General features: G+C 44.9%; 1 long non-coding RNA gene across 1 annotated transcript; it reads right to left on the bottom strand.

Annotated features, from left to right (window-relative positions):
* Positions 1-833: 833 nt before the first annotated feature.
* Positions 834-9664, bottom strand: LOC134341885 (uncharacterized). Its single transcript, XR_010016900.1, has 3 exons — positions 9507-9664; positions 6918-7045; positions 834-1297 (listed from the first exon to the last, which is right to left on the bottom strand). It is a non-coding gene; the product is annotated as an uncharacterized LOC134341885 (long non-coding RNA).
* Positions 9665-18813: the final 9149 nt, after the last annotated feature.

The following is an 18813-nucleotide window of genomic DNA, read 5'->3' on the forward strand; positions in this document are numbered from 1 at the left end:
TCACAGCAGGTGAACAGCCTCTCCCCTGTGTGAACTCAATGATGCACATTTGGTTGATTTGGCTGAGAGAAACTCTTCCCAAAGTCCGTGCAGTTGGTGGGCCTCTCCGCTGTGTGAACTCGCTGGTGGCTCTGCAGTTGAGATGACTGAGTGAATCCCTTCCCACAGTCCGAGCAGGTGAATGGCCACTCCCCAGTGTGAAGTGACTGATGTACCAGTAGGTGGTATGATTGAGTGAATCCCTTCCCACAGTCTGAGCAGGTGAATGGCCTCTCCCCAGTGTGAACTCGCTGATGTAGCTTCAGTTTAGATGAGCAAATGAATCCCTTCCCACAGTCCAAGCAGGTGAACGGCCTCTCCCCAGTATGAACTGACTGGTGTGCTTGTAGGCTAGCTAACTGAGTGAAACCCTTCCCACACTCTGAGCAGCTGAACGGCCACTCCCCAGTGTGAACTGGCTGATGTACCTTCAGTTGAGATAAGCAAGTGAATCCCTTCCCACAGTCTAAGCAGGTGAACGGCCTCTCCCCAGTGTGAACTGACTGGTGTCTCAGCAGGTGAGATAACTGAGTGAATCCTTTCCCACAGTCTGTGCACGGGAATGGCCTCTCCCCAGTGTGAATTCTCTGATGTTCCTTCAGTTTAGGTGACCGAGTGAATCCCTTCCCACAGTCTGAGCAGGTGAATGGCCACTCCCCAGTGTGAACTGACTGGTGTCTCAATAGGTCGGATGACTGAGTGAATCCCCTCCCAAAGTCTGAGCAGGTGAATGGCCTCTCCGCAGTGTGAATTCGCTGATGTACCTTCAGTTTAGATGGGTAAGTGAATCCCTTTCCGCAGTCTGAGCAGGTGAATGGCTGCTCCCTGGTGTGAACTCTCTGGTGAGCCATTAGGTCAGATGACTGAGTGAATCCTTCCCTACAAATTCAGCAGATAACCAGCCTCTGCCCAGTGTGAACTGACCCGTGTGTCCACAGGTGGGAGGACCGACTGAATCCATTCTCACACACAGAACAGGTGAATGGCCTTGTCCAGTGTGAACTTGCTGATGTACCTTCAGTTGAGATGACCGACTGAATCCATTCCCACTGTCTGAGCAGATGAATGGGTTCCCCCCTGTGTAAAATGACGGGTGTGGCAGTCGGTCAGATGATTCAGTGAATCCCTCCCCACAGTCTGAGCAGGAAGGATGATCGATTGAATCCCTGGATGCACTTCTTAAATATCTGGACAGATACAGCGAAACTGGCGTGTTATGTTGGAGATTCCTGTAGACAAATTCCTTGTCATTTTTAACCTGTAAAAAGATTTATAAAATCCATCAATGGGTGTAGGACAACATTTCAGATGAGATCACTAGAGTTGTTGAGGTGTGATCTGGCTCACACTGTCACAGTGAAGTTCAACCCAAGTTGGAGAGAGAAATCATCTTCTAACTGGGCACAGTGCTGGTATCTGAAAAGACCATCAAATTCTCTGATGCTGCCCCTGTCTCTATAAGAATGGGGTATTTCTGCCATTTCCAATCTGTGACCTGGCTCAGTTTGACTCTCTCCATTGGTATTATTCCCTGTTCCCACTGAGCTGCATGGGTGCCTGGCCCCACAGTAACTGAAACATTCTCACACAAATAGCCGGCAGTGCATTCCATGCACCCACCACTCTCTGTGTAAAAAAAATTACCCCTGACATCCCCTCGGTATCTATTTCCAAGCACCTTAAAACTATGCCCCCTCGTGTTAGCCATTTCAGCCCTGGGAAAAAAGCCTCTAGCTATCCACACGATCAATGCCCCTCATCATCTTATACATCTAAAAAGGCTCTAAACATAAACAAGGAAATTATGCATTGCTTTGAGGATTTGTTAGAAGTATACAAAATTATGAGGGTATAGATAGGGTGACGGCAAGCAGCTTTTTCCACTGAGGTTGGGTGGGATGACAATGAGAGGTCATGGGTAAGTGGGGAAGGTAAAAATTTAACGGGAACATTTGGAAAAGCTGTTCACTGAAATGGTCGTGAGAGTGTGGAATGAGATGTCAGCACAAGTGGTGCATATGAGCTCGGATTCACTATTTCAAAGGTGTTTGGATGGGAGCCTGGATGGTAGGGGTATGGAGGGCGATGGTCCTGGTGCAGGTAGTTGCATTAGACAACTTAAATGTTTTTTCAGCATTGACTAGATGGGCCAAATGACCTGTTTCCATCCTGAACTTCTCCATGTTTCTATGACAGAGAAGCTGGCCAAACTTGTTCGGAAGGGAAAAGGTAGGATTGACAATGGAGCAGCAATGGCTGGGGTTTCTGGGAGCAATTCGGGAGCTGAGAAATTGATACATCCCAAAGAAGTGGAAGCATTAGAAAGGCAGGAGGAGACAACCGTGGCTGAAATGAGAAGCCAAAGCCAACAGAAAAGACAAAGAGAGGGCAACCAAAAGAGCAAAAACTGTTGGGAAGCTTTAAGAAACCAACAGAAGATAACGAACCGGGGCAGGTCACAGATCTCTCAGTGGGTGAGCATCTGGGGGGCAGTGACAACCGCTCCCTGGCCTTTAGCATTATCATAGAAAAGGATAGAATCAGAGAGGACAAGAAAATTTTTAATTGGGCAAGGGCAAATTATGAGGCTATAAGGCAAGAACTTGCGGGTGTGAATTGGGATGTTGTTTTTGCAAGGAAATGTACTATGGACATGTGGTCGATATTTAGGGATCTCTTGCGGGATGTTAGGGATAAATTCGTCCTGGTGAGGAAGATAAAGAATGGTAGGGTGAAGGAACCATGGGTTGTGACAAGTGAGGTGGAAAATCTAGTCTGGTGGAAGAAGGCAGCATACATGAGGTTCAGGAAGCAAGGATCAGATGGCTCTATTGAGGAATATATGGCAGCAAGAAAGGAGCTTAAGAAGGGTCTGAGAAGAGCAAGAAGGGGGCATGAGAAGCCCTTGGTGAGCAGGATAAAGGAAAACCCCAAGGCATTCTTCAATTATGTGAAGAACAAAAGGATGACAGGAGTGAAGGCAGGACCGATTAGAGATAAAGGTGGGAAGATGTTCCTGGAGGCTGTGGAAGTGAGTGAGGTCCTCAATGAATACTTCTCTTCAGTATTCACCAATGAGTGGGAACTTGATGACGGTGAGGACAATATGAGTGAGGTTGGTGTTCTGGAGCATGTGGATATTAAGGGAGAGGAGGTGTTGGAGTTGTTAAAATACATTAAGATGGATAAGTCCCCTGGGCCTGACGGAATATTCCCCAGGTTGCTCGATGAGGCAAGGGAAGAGATTGCTGAGCCTCTGGCAAGGATCTTTATGTCCTCGTTGTCCACGGGAATGGTACCGGAGGATTGGAGGGAGGTGAATGTTGTCCCCTTGTTCAAAAAAGGTAGTAGGGATAGTCCGGTAACTATAGACCAGTGAGCCTTGCGTCTGTGGTGGGAAAGCTGTTCGAAAAGATTCTTAGAGATAGGATCTATGGGCATTTAGAGAATCGTGGTCTGATCAGGGACAGTCAGCATGGCTGTGTGAAGGACAGATCGTGTATAACAAGCCTGACAGAGTTCTTTGAGGAGGTGACCAGGCATATAGATGAGGGTAGTGCAGTGGATGTGATCTACATGGATTTCAGTAAGGCATTTAACAAGGTTCCACACGGTGGGCTTACTCAGAAAGTCAGAAGGCATGGGATCCAGGGAAGTTGGCCAGGTGGGTTCAGAGTTGGCTTGCCTGCAGAAGGCCGTGGTGGAGGGAGTACATTCAGATTGGAGGGTTGTGACTAGTGGTGTCCCATAGGGATCCGTTCTGGGACCACTACTTTTCGTGATTGTTATTAACAACCTGGAAATGGGTTAGAAGGGTGGGTTGGTAAGTTTGCAGATGACACAAAAGTTGCTGGTGTTGTAGATGGTGTGGAGGATTGTCACAGATTGCAGAGAGACATTGATAGGATGCAGAAGTGGGCTGAGAAGTGGCAGATGGAGTTCAACCCGGAGAAGTGTGAGGTGGTACACGTTGGAAAGACAAACTCCAAGGCAGAGTACAAAGTAAATGGCAGGATACTTGGTAGTGTGCAGGAGCAGAGGGATCGGGGGGGGGGGGGTACATGTCCACAGATCCCTGAAAGTTGCCTCACAGGTAGATAGGTTAGTTAAGAAAGCTTATGGGGTGTTAGCTTTCATAAGTTGAGGGATAGAGTTTAAGAGTTGCGAGGTAATGATGCAGCTCTATAAAACTCTGGTTAGGCCACACTTGGAGTACTGTGTCCAGTTCTGGTCACCTCACTATAGGAAGGATGTGCAAGCATTGGAAAGGGTACAGAGGAGATTTACCAGGATGCTGCCTGGTTTAGAGAGTATGTATTATGATCAGAGATTAAGGGAGCTAGGGCTTTACTCTCTGGAGAGAAGGAGGATGAGAGGAGACATGATAGAGGTGTACAAGATAATAAGAGGAATAGATAGAGTGGATAGCCAGCGCCTCTTCCCCAGGGCACCACTGCTCAATATAAAAGGACATGGCTTTAAGTTAAGGGGTGGGAAGCTCAGGGGGGATATTAGAGGAAGGTTTTTTTTACTCAGAGAGTGGTTGGTGCGTGGAATGCACTGCTGAGTCAGTGGTGGAGGCAGATACACTAGTGAAGTTGAAGAGACTACTAGACAGGTATATGGAGGAATTTAAGATGGGGGGTTATATGGGAGGCAGGGTTTGAGGGTTGGCACAACATTGTGGGCCGAACGGCCTGTACTGTGCTGTACTATTCTATGTTCTATGTTCTATAAATAAAATAAAAAGTCAGATGAGCTCAGTGCGTGAAATTATGATATTGCAGTCATGAATGACTCTTGGTAGAACCCAACAGTCTAAGGCATTTAGAGGAACAAAATATCCGGGGCCTCAATATCTCTTGAAAGCCAAGGTACCCTGCACCAGTTACCTTTCAACTTTTATTTCGGCAGGCACATACAAACTAGACACTCTCCAAATTTCACTTCTGAAGGCCTCCCACTTACCAAGTACTCCTTTGCCAGAAAACAGCCTGTCCCAAAAAACACAGGTCAGATCCTTTATGATACCGTCAAAATTGACCTTTCTCCAACTTAGAATCTCAACCCATGGTCCAGACCTCTGTTTTTCCATATTTACTTTGAACCTCATGGCATTACTGTCACTAATTTCTGTCACCAGCCCTGGATCATTTCCTAACAGATTGTTACACACTTCTAAGTCAGGAATTCTACATACTGATTAAGTGCACATTTGACAAACTCTACCCCATTGAGTCCTTTTACAGTATGGGAGTCCCAGTCAATGTATGGAAAGTTAAAATCACTTACTGAATCAACCTTTGTTTCTTGGCTTGGTCTGCGATCTCTCTACAAATTCCTCGAAATCCCTCAGACTGTTGGGTGCAACCAAGACCCAATAATGGCTACAATATCATAATTCTCTGCCCTGAGCTCACCTGGCTTTCCTACGATGCTTCTTGCATTGTGATATACTCAGCTCAGCACATTCATCGCACCATGCTCAAACATTTGATTGCTGACTCTATCTGAGGTCTGAACAACATCTGACTAGTATCAAGAAAACAAACTCTCCCTCATTGTCACAAAAACAAACCAGCTGATTGTGGATGACGGGAGGAATGGAGACAGGCTAACCCCTATTGACATCAATGGATCTGGGGTTGAGAGGGTGAACAGCTTTAAGTTCCTTGGCATAAACATCACCAAGGATCTCACATGCTGTGCACATACCAGCTGTGTTGTGAAAAGAGCACAGCAGCACCTCTTTCACCTCAGACGGTCGAAGATGTCTGGGATGGGGTCCTAAATCCTAAGAACTTTCTGCAGGGACACAATTGAGAGCATCCTGACTGGCTGCATCACTGCCTGGTATGGTAACTGTACCTCCCTTAATCACAGGACCCTGCAGAGAGCAGTGTGGACAGCCCAGCGCATCTGTAGATGTGAACTTCCCACTATTCAGGACATTTATAGTGACAGGTGTGTAAAAAGGGCCCAAAGGATACTGGGGACCCAATTCACCACAACCACAAACTGTTCCTGCTGCTACCATCCAGGAAATGGTACCACAGCAAAAGGACCAACAGGCTCTGGGACATCATCTTCTACCAGGCCATCAGAATGGTTAATTCATGCTGATACAATTGCATTTTTATGTTATATTGACTGTCCTATGTACTATTTATTATAAGTTACTGTAAATTACACATTGTACATTTAAACAGAGATGTAACGTAAAGATTTCTACTCCTCATGTATATGAAGGATGTATGTAATAAAATCAATTCAATTCAATTCACCCTCTCCAGTATCTGTTCTGTCATTCTGGCTCCCATTCCCCCTACAATTTATATTAACCACATATCCCCTCCCCCCACACTAGCAAGCCTTACCACTAGGATATTAGTCCCCTTTTGTTCTGTTCCCCTAACTAATGAATCCCCTATCACCCCTTTGACTTTCCTCTGCCAGGTAATCCCTCCAACAGTTTCTAAAGTGGTCCACCTGTTGTTGTGTGGGATAGCAACAAGAGTACTCTGCAATGGCTATTGAACCTCATTTCCCTTCCTGACTCTCACCCAGTTTCCTGTGTCCTGCACCTTGGGTGTAACTCACCTCTCTTCATGTCATATCTATCACCCCCTCCAACTCCTGGATGATCCGGAATTCATCCATTTCAAGTTCCAACTCCTTAAAGTACAGGGTTACAAGCTGCAGCTGGATGCACATCTTGTAGGTGAGGGCATCAGGGACACTGGAGGTCTCCCCACCTTCCCACCACTGTCCCCTCTAATTTGTAATGACCAGTGTGCACATAAATCTTGTATTGTGTATTTTCTTTTACCCAGTGACAACGTGTGCACAGTGAATTTTATATAGAGAGTGTTACATACCTCGTGGTATCTTGTGACTGTCTTATGACCATGATGTAATTGTCTTGGGATGGTGGGGTGATGTAATTTCCTGCCAGTGTGAGGTCACATGATGTAATTTTCCCGCCAGCGTGAGGTCATGTGATGACCTGTTTCAACCAGTATATAAAGGAGAATTCCTGTTGTTATGCGGTTTAGTTCGTCAGTTCAGTTCATCAGTTACTCTGTAACTCTGTCAGTTAGTTCTGCTGCGTATTCATCTCATTATGCAGTTTTGTTTTAAAACAGAGTTTTACTTTCTATTTTAAGGTGCAAAGCTTGTGCCGGCAGTATCGCCAATCGCCGCCAGTTTTGTGTGTTGCACCTCTATTTTACCCTTTTCAGTCGAGTATTGGAGAGTGAAGACTTTCACCAAAGTCCGGGAACCCAAAGGATTGAGTAAAGTTGGTGTTGTTTGGCAGTTATATAAAGGATCGACCTTAATGAATCTTCGTTCGAGAATAGTGCCCTGCATCTGAGATACCCCCTACAAGATTAGGAAGGTTTGTGCAGTGTTCACACTCCAGGAAAAGGCCAGTTCCTTTAAGCTGTTTTATTTCCTCCGTCCTGAATCCTGTGGACAAGGCATCTCGGCTGGGATCATCAGTAACATCGCGTCTTCGAGGAAAGCAGGGTTCAGGGAAGTCTCTCCATACTGACTGTATCAAACACTTGGACTTTTAAAATTTACCACTTTAAGACTGTGTTTGAATTTAGCACTTTAAGAACTGTTCCAGAGTTCAGCTGTTTGTTACATTGCTGTAGAGCAGTCAACTTCCGGTGAAGTTAGTCGTTTGTTTACTTTTCACTATTGTTGAGCAGAGTTTAATAAATGTTTATGTTTGTTTATAAAAACCAAATTCAATTATATATTCATTGTTGCCGACCATGTAACAAGAGGTATTCCTTTTAACAGCTAACTGTCGATAAGAACTTTGATCTCCTCTGGGTTCGATCAAGTTCATCTGCACTCTCACACAACCTACGTAGCAGGCCTGTAGCGGGTTATGAAGGATTTTCTCACCAGAGCCCCCATCTTAACACCTTTCTGTCTCTCTGTCACACCTATGCCAAACAGGTAGAACCAGGGGCCTGCTGGGTTTGTGCAGAAATTCCGCAGCCTGGTAAAACTATGATTCCAATGTCAGTAATCCCACTCAACCAGAGTGAGGAACTCTCAGCCTCGGCTTTCTCAAATAGCACCCGGGGAAGTGAGGTGAGGAGCTGTGGTCCAGTCAGAGATGACTGTGGATGTCAGTGTTTTGAGGGATGGTATCTCAGGCCCCCACCAAACGGAACTTCCTATACTGGGAAACATGCATCCTGGCCATACTTGCAGGTGCCCAGCAGCAGAGAGGAATAACTGAGACTGAGCGATTGTGGATGATCGCTTTTCTCTCCTATGGAGTAGCCAGGAATTCACGAGAGATAATCATTTTGGCTACAGCACTTGAGGAGCTGGCCACAATACTGCAGGGGCCCTGACAGAAACACAGGCCCAAGTAACAGAAATATCCACTGAAATGATTGCAATCTGGCAAACAGTCCTACAGAATTGTATGGCTTTAGATTTTATCCTAGCTGAGAAAGGGGGAACCTGTGCTATTATTGACACAGAATGCTGCACCTATATCCCTGATGAGTCTACTAACATTACATCCCTCTCCGAGCACACTGCCAAGGAGACTGACAGCATCAAGAAAGTAGGGCAGGATTTACACGGGTTAACCGAAGGGTCGAAATGGTGGTCTTCGAAGGCCTGTTCAGTAATATGCGGGACATGATATTGCATTGTGCCCTAATAGTTGTACATATGATTGTTATAATTACTGTTGTACGCTGTTTATACCCACTGATGTCAATGCTGTACTCAGTTGCTTTCTCTGTAAAATATTACTGCTTTGTTGATCATGTAATGATCAAAAGGAGGGAATGATAAAGTATGTAAAAGGGTTAACACTTTGTTAAACAATAGCAGTCTGTTTTTCTGAAAGAAACTGCTGATGATCAACAGATGTGCTAAGCCATGCTGAGTCATATTTCTTCTTGAGGGTCGCTAGCTAGGGTTTCAGGATGCTTATCTCCTTGTGCACTCATGCGTAGAGATAGGACAGCTTCAGTCTGTTCTGTGTGTGAACGCCATGATGACTATTTTGTAATTTGTCTTTAGGGGCTGTCATGTAGTAAATAACTTTGGCTCCAGCCTGTCATGTGTGGGGGGTATCTGGACGGATATATCTGTGGTGTGAGGGGAATTGTTAGTCAGTTAGTCATACACTGTTCCTGTTTGAGCGACTAACTGAGTAAGCCCCGGGTGCTTGGAATAAAGAGTTTGTACTTGTACGGTCTCTGAGTGACTTTATCCGGATTCGACTTCCACAGAATGGGAGTGGTTTTAAAGGGCTGGGCTGCTGGAAGCACATTACCAGACCTGGAGTGATTGCAACTGGGTCTGACAGAGGCATAACTAGTTCTTCTGGGCACACTCAGTCTCACTCCAACTATTTCCTACCTTCCTTTGTACAGGTATGTAATGGCTAAAGGACCAGAGTTTGAGTAAATGAGACTCACCAAACTTTCTCCTGACTGAATCACTGGATTCTCCGAGTCAGATGGGTCCTCTCCAGTTGATGTTGTCAATCCTCGGGCTGGTTCTCTTGTTGCTGTTCGCTCGTCTTCAGTCGTGGTTTGCTTCCAGTTGTGGGTTTTTCCTCTAATTAATGTCTCACTTTAACTTTAACATGAAAGATAATGAAGGACATTAACAATAAAAAGGAGAACCAAAAGTTTCTGCTTAATGTTACTAAGAACAAAACTCACTGAAATTTAAATGTTGAAAGCAGATATAATAATCTCAGTGAACAATCTTTTATTGTCCTTCACATGTCACAAAACGATATGGGATAAAAAGGAGCCATCATTCAGTCATGGTAAGACATAAGACACAGGAACAGAATTAAGTGATTCGATCCATCTGGTCTGCCCCACCACTCAACCATGGCTGAGTTTTATTCCAACACCATATTCCTGCCTTCCTCCTGTAACCCTGAAGCTACTTAACAATCATGAATATCTTAATCTCTGTCATAAATATACTCAAGTGGCAGCCTCAACCAACCTCTGCGGCAAAAAATTCTACAGATCGGACATCTTTTGGGCAAAAAACTTCTCTCATGTCAGTTTTAAAGGAAAGCATCTTTATTCTGAGACTCTGCTATCAGATCCAGACTCTCCATCTAATGGAAACTTCCATCTAATGGAAACATCCTCTCCATGTCCACTGTATCCAGGCTTTTCAGCATTCGGTAGGTTTACATAACAATACATCCCTCCACCACCCCCACCGTCCCTCTGAACTCCATTGAGCACAGGTCCAGAACCATCAAATGCTCCTCATACATAATGCTGATCATTCCTGAGATTATTCTTGTAAACCTTGTTTGCAAAAATTGCGCAAACACATTTCCAGGAATAATGGACAATTTGGTACCAGGATAATTTACAGGGAAATGTTGTGCTTTCTTTACTGTTCTACTATCACAGAACAAGCCATTTCCATTCCCAGGTTAAAACAGGTCCATTTCAGGAAATATAAACCATTCCAGGGTGAATGTAATAAAAAGAAACTGGAATTACCAGAAACACTCAGCAGGTAAGGAACAGCTGTGGGGAGAGGAACAAACTTTACAATTCAGATTAATAACGTTTCATCAGAATGACTTCAAACATTTTCAGTTTTTAGTGCAGATCTCCAGCAACTTGAGATTCTGTCTGATTTCCACCGAGTGACAGACAGGCGTGGTATTTCCAAACACAATTTGAACACTGAACTCCAGGGTCTATTTCTACTGTTGTAAACACGGAATTCCTCGCCTCCTCAGATCAGCAGTCATTGCTTCCAAAAGAACTCCAGAAACAAACATTTGATCCCAGACCAGAAATACTCGCTCAACACCTCATAAACCCTGGCAGCTTGATCCCCGGGTCCATTTTACCTGGATCAAAAACTGTGATATCCCAGGACCCAACCTCACAGAGTCACACAGCTGAATCTGCCACTCACCGACCCTGAGAGTCTCACACATCGTCCCCGCATCTCACACTGGGTAGTTCAATCTGGGATTTCCCCACAACCAATGTCCAGCTACTCGAAATTTCTGCTTCATTGCAGAAGGACGACCATCCAGCCCCATCTGTAGAAGCACTAACCAAAGTCAAAGCCAAAACACCAACAGTTCCATATGCCTGGAATGTAGATCACAGGATTATAGCCCAAGCACCAACTCTCCCAGTACTCTTTGCTGCCAGTAAAATGCTGTAGTGTGTCAGCCAGTCACAATTCAGCAACTAACACCTCCACACCAATGTACAACAGAACTGGTACCTGATGACCCTCTGGCATTCCAGCTAACAAAAACTGATTCTGGAAATAACTCATCATGGCCAAAGGTGTAAAAGAACACTTCACAATGAAAACAAGGTTAGAAGAAAGATTGCTGATATATAACATTGAGGTGGTGGGATACAGGGTGGACTGAGGTTGACCCAGTTGGTTGATGCATATCACTGAAGCTGGTGGGGCGGGGGGGATTAGGAGACTGGACCGAGGTTGAACAAGATGGGCAGGGATGACCCAGTCCAGAGAAACACTGACTTCTGGCAGCATCACAGGCAAGTACATTCAGATAACACACGGAACACAGATTATACAATTCTCTGTCGGTAACAGCCTGTAAATTTGTTGTGTCATGATCAATATTGAAATGTGCATTTTGTGTCAATAACAGATTTGAAAATGTTGAATTTGGTCCCTGTCTCCATTCCTCCTGTAGTCCACAACCAGCTCCTTTGTTTTTGTGACAATGAGGGAGAGGTTGTTTTCCTGACACCACTGTTTCGGGGTGATGACTTCTTATCCGCAGGCTGCTTCGTTATTATTTGAGATTAGTCCAATCAATGTAGTGTCGTTAGCAAATTTAATCATCAGATTGGATCTGTGGGTGGGGACAGAAGTCATGTGAATACAGAGAATAAAGGAGGGAGCCAAGGAGACAACCCTGCTCGTATGAGTGCTGAGGGTCAGAGAGACAGAGGTGAGGGAGCCTACTCTTACCACCTGCCGGTGATCTGACAGGAAGTCCAGGATCCAGCTACACAAGGCAGGGTGAAGGCCGAGGTCTCTGATCTTCTTGTCGATACTTCACGCCTTCGTATGGCTACTGCTCTGTCCATGACTGCAAGGAACTGCAGAGAACTTTGGAGAGCAGAGAACATCAGAGAAACAAGCCTCCCCTCCATGGACTCTTCCTACACTTCCCCTGCGTCGGAAAAGCAGGCCATGTACTCAAAGATCCCCACAACCTGGACATTCTTGCTGCAAACCCGCTCCCCCATCGGGGAAGAGATACAAAAGCCTTAAAGCCCGTACCACCAGGCTCAAGGACGGCTTCCTGAATGCGGTTATAAGCCAAATGAATGGTCTGCAGTCCGATAAAACGGACTCAACCTCACAATGTAACTCGACGTGACCCTGCACCATATGTCTATCTGCACTGCACTTTCTCTGCAGCCATAATACTTTGTTACAGTTATTGTTTTGTCGTATATCAGCTCAATGTACTGTCGTAATGTATAGATCTGTGTGGATGGTATGTCGGGCAAGAATTTCACTGTAGCTCAGTACGTGATAAGAATAAACAAATTCCCCATTTTAATTGTGTGGAAATATTAGACAAACTGAGCTTCTGCTTTGGAACGTCAGAGGGAAACTTAACTGAACTGTGGAACACAAATAAATGGAAAAGGCTTCAATCTCGCATTATGATCCGCGGTAACTGGGACCAGGTGACCGGTGGTGGGTCTCCCATACCGATGATCAGAATCAGGTTTAATAGCACCGGCAAATGTCATGAAATTCGTTGTCTCTGCGGCAGCAGTAGAACCTAATTCATAATAATAAATTTTAACAATTGTGAATTACAATAATATACATATTAAATAGTTGTTATATAAGTAGTGCAAAAAATCTAATAAACTCTTAATTGTGTGGAAATTCTGGAGCAAAGCTTAACTAAACGGTACACATTTATGAAAAGCTCAGAAAAATAGAAAAGGCTGAAATCTCATGTGAATGGGTCATATACCCAGAAATATTGACTGCACTTTGGCAGGTTGAGACAGTGGAATAGACCATCAGACCATAAAATATTGGAACAGTAGTAGGCCATTCGGTCCATCGAGTCTGCTCCGTCATTCAATCATGGACTGATCCAATTCTTCCTGTCATCCCCACTCCCCTGCCTTCACCCCATACTCTTTGATGTGCTGGCTAATCAAGAACCTGTCTATCTTTGTCTTAAATACACCAAATGACTTGGCCTCCAGAGCCGCTCATGGCACCAAATTCCACAAATTTACCACCCTCTACCAAAAGTAATTTCTCCGCATTGCTGTTCTAAATAGACGTCCTGAAATCCTGAAGTCGTGCCCTCTGGTCCTAGAATCCTATACCACGGGAAATAACTTTGCCATATCTAATCTGTTCGGGCCTTTTAACATCCAGAATTTTTCTATGAGATCCCCCCTCATTCTCCTAAATTCCAGGGAATACAGTCCAAGAACTGCCAGATTTCCCTCATATGGTAACCCTTTCATTCCTGGAATCATTCTCGAGAACCTTCTCTGAACCCTCTCCAATGTCAGTATATCATTTATAACCTCGCTTAGTTATAGTAATAGTTATAGTCATTGTCATACTGTATTGATCCCGAGGGAAATTGGTTTTCGTTACAGTTGCACCATAAGTAATTAAAAAGTCATAAAACTATAAATAATTAAATAGTAATATGTAAATTATGCCTGGAAATAAGTCCAGGACCAGCCTATTGGCTCAGGGTGTCTGACCCTCCAAGGGAGGAGTTGTAAAGTTTGATGGCCACAGGCAGGAATGACTTCCTATGACACTCTGTGCTGCATCTCGGTGGAATGAGTCTCTGGCGGAATGTACTCCTCTGCCCATCCAGTACATTATGTAGTGGATGGGAGACATTGTCCAAGATGGCATGCAACTTATACAGCATCCTCTTTTCAAACACCACCGTCAGAGAGGCGCTTAGCCTAGTGGTATGATCGAGGGGTGATATCCCGTGTCCAGCCAAACCTTAGAACTCTCGTTTCGGTGGATGCAGTGCGATGTGTCCCCTGTTTCAAATCAGTACCCCGTAATAACAAGCCGTACACAGTATGCGGTTAAACAATTAAGACTTTATAACTCTGACTTGAACTATGGGGTTAGCAGAGAAACAAAATATAAAATAAAAAGGCGCCACTATATCTTTATACAGTTCGTGCACCTCGTTGGAGCTCATGCAATATCCTTGGTCCACCATTCGATCTCCTCCAAACTCTGCCAGGTCGCGAGTCCCCGCTCAGGGTTCGCTTCAATTGCCAGGTCACAGCATCTCTTCAGGTGCATCTTCTCTCTTCTTCCCCATGGCGCGTTCCGGCCAAATCCCACGCAAGCAACAGCTTCAGATACACAAAAAAGAATAACATCTCTCCCATTGGATGGCAAATGAATACAAGTCCCGATATCACAAATTATAACCCAAACATGCTGCTACAGAGAACCCCTTACCTCAGCAGTTAACATTACAGAGAAGCCACTTTATTATCCTTAGCAAATAACATGAAAGAAGAAACCCCCTACACTTTTCTAAAATAAGGATCCCAAACCTGCACACAACAGTCTGTGTGATATCACGAGTGCCTTATAGAGCCTCACCATCACATCCCTGCTCTTATATTCAATACCTCTAGAAATGAATATGCCTTCTTCACCACCGACTCAACCTGGAAGTTAACCTTTAGTGTATCCTGCACAAGGACTCCCAAGTCCATTTGCATCTCTGCATTTTGAATTTTCTCCCCAACTAAATAGTAGTCTGCCCATTTATTTCTTCCATCAAAATGCATGACCATACACTTTCCAACTTTGTATTCATTTGTCACTTCTTTGCCCATTCTCCTAAACTATCTAAGTCTCTCTGCAGGCTCTCTGTTTCCTTAACACTACCCGCTCCTCCAGCTATCTTTGTATCATCGGCAAATTTAGCCACAAATCTATTAATCCCATAGTCCAAATCATTGACATGCATCGTAAAAAGCAGCAGTCCCAACATCGACCCCTGTGGAACTCCACTGGTAACCGGCAGCCAGCCAGAAAAGGATCCCTTTATTCTCACTCTCTGTTTTCTGCCAACCAGCAATGCTCCACCCACGCTAGTAGCTCCCCTGTGATTCCATGGCCTCTCATTCTGCTAAGCAGCCTCATGTGCGGCACCTTGTCAAAGGATTTCTGAAAATCTAAGTACACTATATTTACTGCATCTTTTTGTCTACCCGACTTGTAATTTCCTCGAAAAATTGCAGTAGATTTCTCAGGCAGGACTTTCCTTTCAGGAATCCATGCTGGCTTTGGCATATCTTGTCATGTGTCTCAGGTACTCCATAATCTCATCCCTAACAATCGATTCCAACAACTTCCCAACCACTGATGCCAAGCTAACAGGGCTATACCTTCCTTTCTTCTGCCTCCCACCCTCCTTAAATTGCGGATAACGTTTGCAATTTACCAGTCATCCGGTACAATGCCGGAGTCTGTCGATTCTTGAAAGATCGTCGTTAATGCCACCACAATCTCCCCAGTTACTTCTTTCAGAACCCGAGGGTGCATTCCATCAGGTCCAGGAGATTTATCCACGCTCAGACCATTAAGATTCCTGAGCACCTTCGTAAGCGTAATTTTCACTGCACAAACTTCACTTCCCTGACACTCTTGAATGTCTGATATACTGCAGATGTCTTCCACTGTGAAGACTGATGCAAACAACTCATTCAGTTCCACTGCCATCTCTGCATCTCTCATTACAATATCTCCAGCGTCATTTTGTATTGGTCCTCTATCTAACCTTGACTCCTTTTTTACCCTTTATATACTTAAAAAAGATGTCAGTATCTTCTTTGTTATTATTCTTTGCTTCCTCTCATAATTCATCTTTTTTCTTCCAAATGACTTACCTAGATTTCTTCTGCAAGTTTTTAAAAGCTCTCCAATCCTCTATCTTCCCACTAGCTTTGGTTTCCTTGTATGCTCTCTCTTTTCCTTTTATTTTGGTTCTGACTTTATTTGTCAGCCACGGTAGTGTCCTTCTTCCTTTTGAAAATTTTTGGAAAAAAAGTCTGTCTTACACTTCCCTGATTTTTCGCAGAAACTCCAGCCATTGCTGCACTGTTGTCCTTCCTGCAAATGTCCCTTTCCAGTCAACTCCGGCCAGTTCCCCTCTCATGCCATTGTAATTTCCTTTATTCTACTGAAATACCGACACATTGGATTTTATTTTTCCCTCTCAAATTTCAATGTGAACTCGATCATATTGTGATCACTGTTCCCTAAGGGTTCGTTAACCTTAAGCTGTCTTATCACCTCCGGATCGTTGCACAACCCCCAATCCAGCACAGCCAATCTCCTAGTGGGTTCAACAACAGGCAATGCTAAAAAAACCATCCTTTCGACATTCAAGGAATTCTCTCTCTTCAGGTCCAGTACTGACCTGGATTTCCCAATCCACTTTCTTGTTAAAATCCCCAACGATTATCATGACATTACTTTTCTGACACGCCTTTTCTATCTCTTGCCAAATTTGTAATCCACATCCCGGCTGCTGTTAGTAGGCCTGTACACAACTGTCATTAGGGTCCTTTTACCCTTGCCATTTCTTAATTCAACCCATAGAGGCTCTACTCCTTCCGATCCGATGTCATCTCTTTGCAATGATTTAAGATTAAATCGTACAACGACAACGCGACAATTTGAGGAGTCCACAGCCGACAGGGCTGCGTGGCGCACCCTGACCAGAAAGGCTGCATTTGACTTTGAGGATGACCGAAATCAGCGCCTTGCAGCAGCAGGAGACCGACGCCACAAAGCTGTGTCTGCATCCGTTCAAACAACCGCCATTCCATGTCCAACCTGCAACTGCTTGTGTGCTTCCGCCTTCGGCCTCCGAAGCCACATGAATATCCATAGATGACTGCACAATGTCTTGTCTTCCTCGGACCCCGATAGCCAACCACCTATCTACCTTGTACACAGGGCCTTGCAGCATTATTTGTCTACTAACCTACCTTTCTGATATACCGTATATCAGCTCGCAATGGCAGCTATCCTTTAGACAAGTTTCAGAGTGGGTCAGAACATCATATTTGCCAACCTGTAGCTGAATTTCAAGATCGTCCATTTTATTTGTTATGCAGCGTGCATTCAAATCCAACACTTTCTGTCCAGTATTTACTGTATTATCTGCACCACGCCTCTATTACCCTGTAAATCATCCCACTGGCTGTGATTAAACCTCATCTCCTGCCTTTCCTTAGGGGTCTGTGTTGGCAACGTTTCTTAGAAGTCGAATATTGAAAGGACTAGATAGAGAGGTCGTGGAGGGCGATAGTATCTGGTTATCACAATGCCATAAATACAATTTACATATACAAACGATAGGCTTTCGCCACGGCTTGAGATTCTAAATTGGAGAATGGCGCTTTATTCACAAAAGCACAGTGACTGTACACTGATCCCAGCAATGGAATCCGCCACTACCATTAAATGACAGGAGGGACATAATAATCTGAAAGTCTCTAGTCGCAGCCGTGTAAATAAAACGTGATCTCAGTGGGTGTGTGGCGCATGTTCAGAATGCGAAGGAGACAGACAAACTGAGCCAAGTCACAGACTGATGAAGGGGAGGAATGACCCATTTTCATACAGAGAGGGAAGCAGAGAGTTTGATATTGTGCCTGATGCCGGAACTGAAGCCAGTTAGAAGATGAAGTCTTGTTCCTCCAAATTGTTTTGAACTCTGACAGTGTTTCTATCACAAGAAACCATGGAGACTAAAATTATCTGAGTTGAAATGTTGTCCTTCACCCACTGAAGTACTTTGTAAACTTTTAACAGTGTAGAAAAGTCAAAGGATTTGTGTATGGGAATCACAAACACAACATCACGTTCGTTCCGCTGTATCTGTCAGTTCACCAGCGCTTGAATGCCGCCGATCCTTGAATGTGGAGGTGGAGATGCTGGAGAAGACAGCGTCCCACTCGCTACAAGGAGAGCCCGATCACGTGTCCATGTCCGTGATCTGATTGGATACATCGCCATGACGTTGATAGCAGTGTGATGTCATTCACTGGCTCTCACTATGGAAGGGATTCAGTCGGCCATCGCAAATCCATCCTCCCGCCACCCCACTAGGAATAGGGTTCCCCTTGTCCTTACTACCACCCCACCAGCCTCCGGGTCCAAAATATAATTCTCCTTGAGTTCTGCCACCTCCAACGGGATCCCACCTCTAAGCACATCTTTCCCTTCCCCCTCTCTCTGCTTTCCACAGGGATCGCTCCCTACGCGACTCCCTTGTCCATTAGTCCCCCCACAACCCTCCCCACCGATCTCCCTCCTGGCACTTATCCTTGTAAGCGGAACAAGTGCTACACATGCCCTTACACTTCCTCCTTCACTACCATTCAGGGCCCCAGACAGTCCTTCCAGGTGAGGCGACATTTCACCTGTGAGTCGGCTGGGGTGATATATTACATCTGGTGCTCCCGATACGGCCTTTTATATATTGGTGAGACCCGACGCAGACTGGGAGACTGTTTCACTGAACACCTACCCTCTGTCCGCCAGAGAAAGCAGGATCTCCCAGTAGCCACACATTTTAATTCCACATCCCATTCCCATTCTGACATGTCTATCCACGGTCTCCTCTACTGTCAAGATGAAGCCACACTCAGGTTGGAGGAACAACACCTTATATTC

Source organism: Mobula hypostoma, unplaced genomic scaffold, assembly GCF_963921235.1.
Source record: "Mobula hypostoma unplaced genomic scaffold, sMobHyp1.1 scaffold_60, whole genome shotgun sequence".
NCBI lineage: Eukaryota > Metazoa > Chordata > Chondrichthyes > Myliobatiformes > Myliobatidae > Mobula > Mobula hypostoma.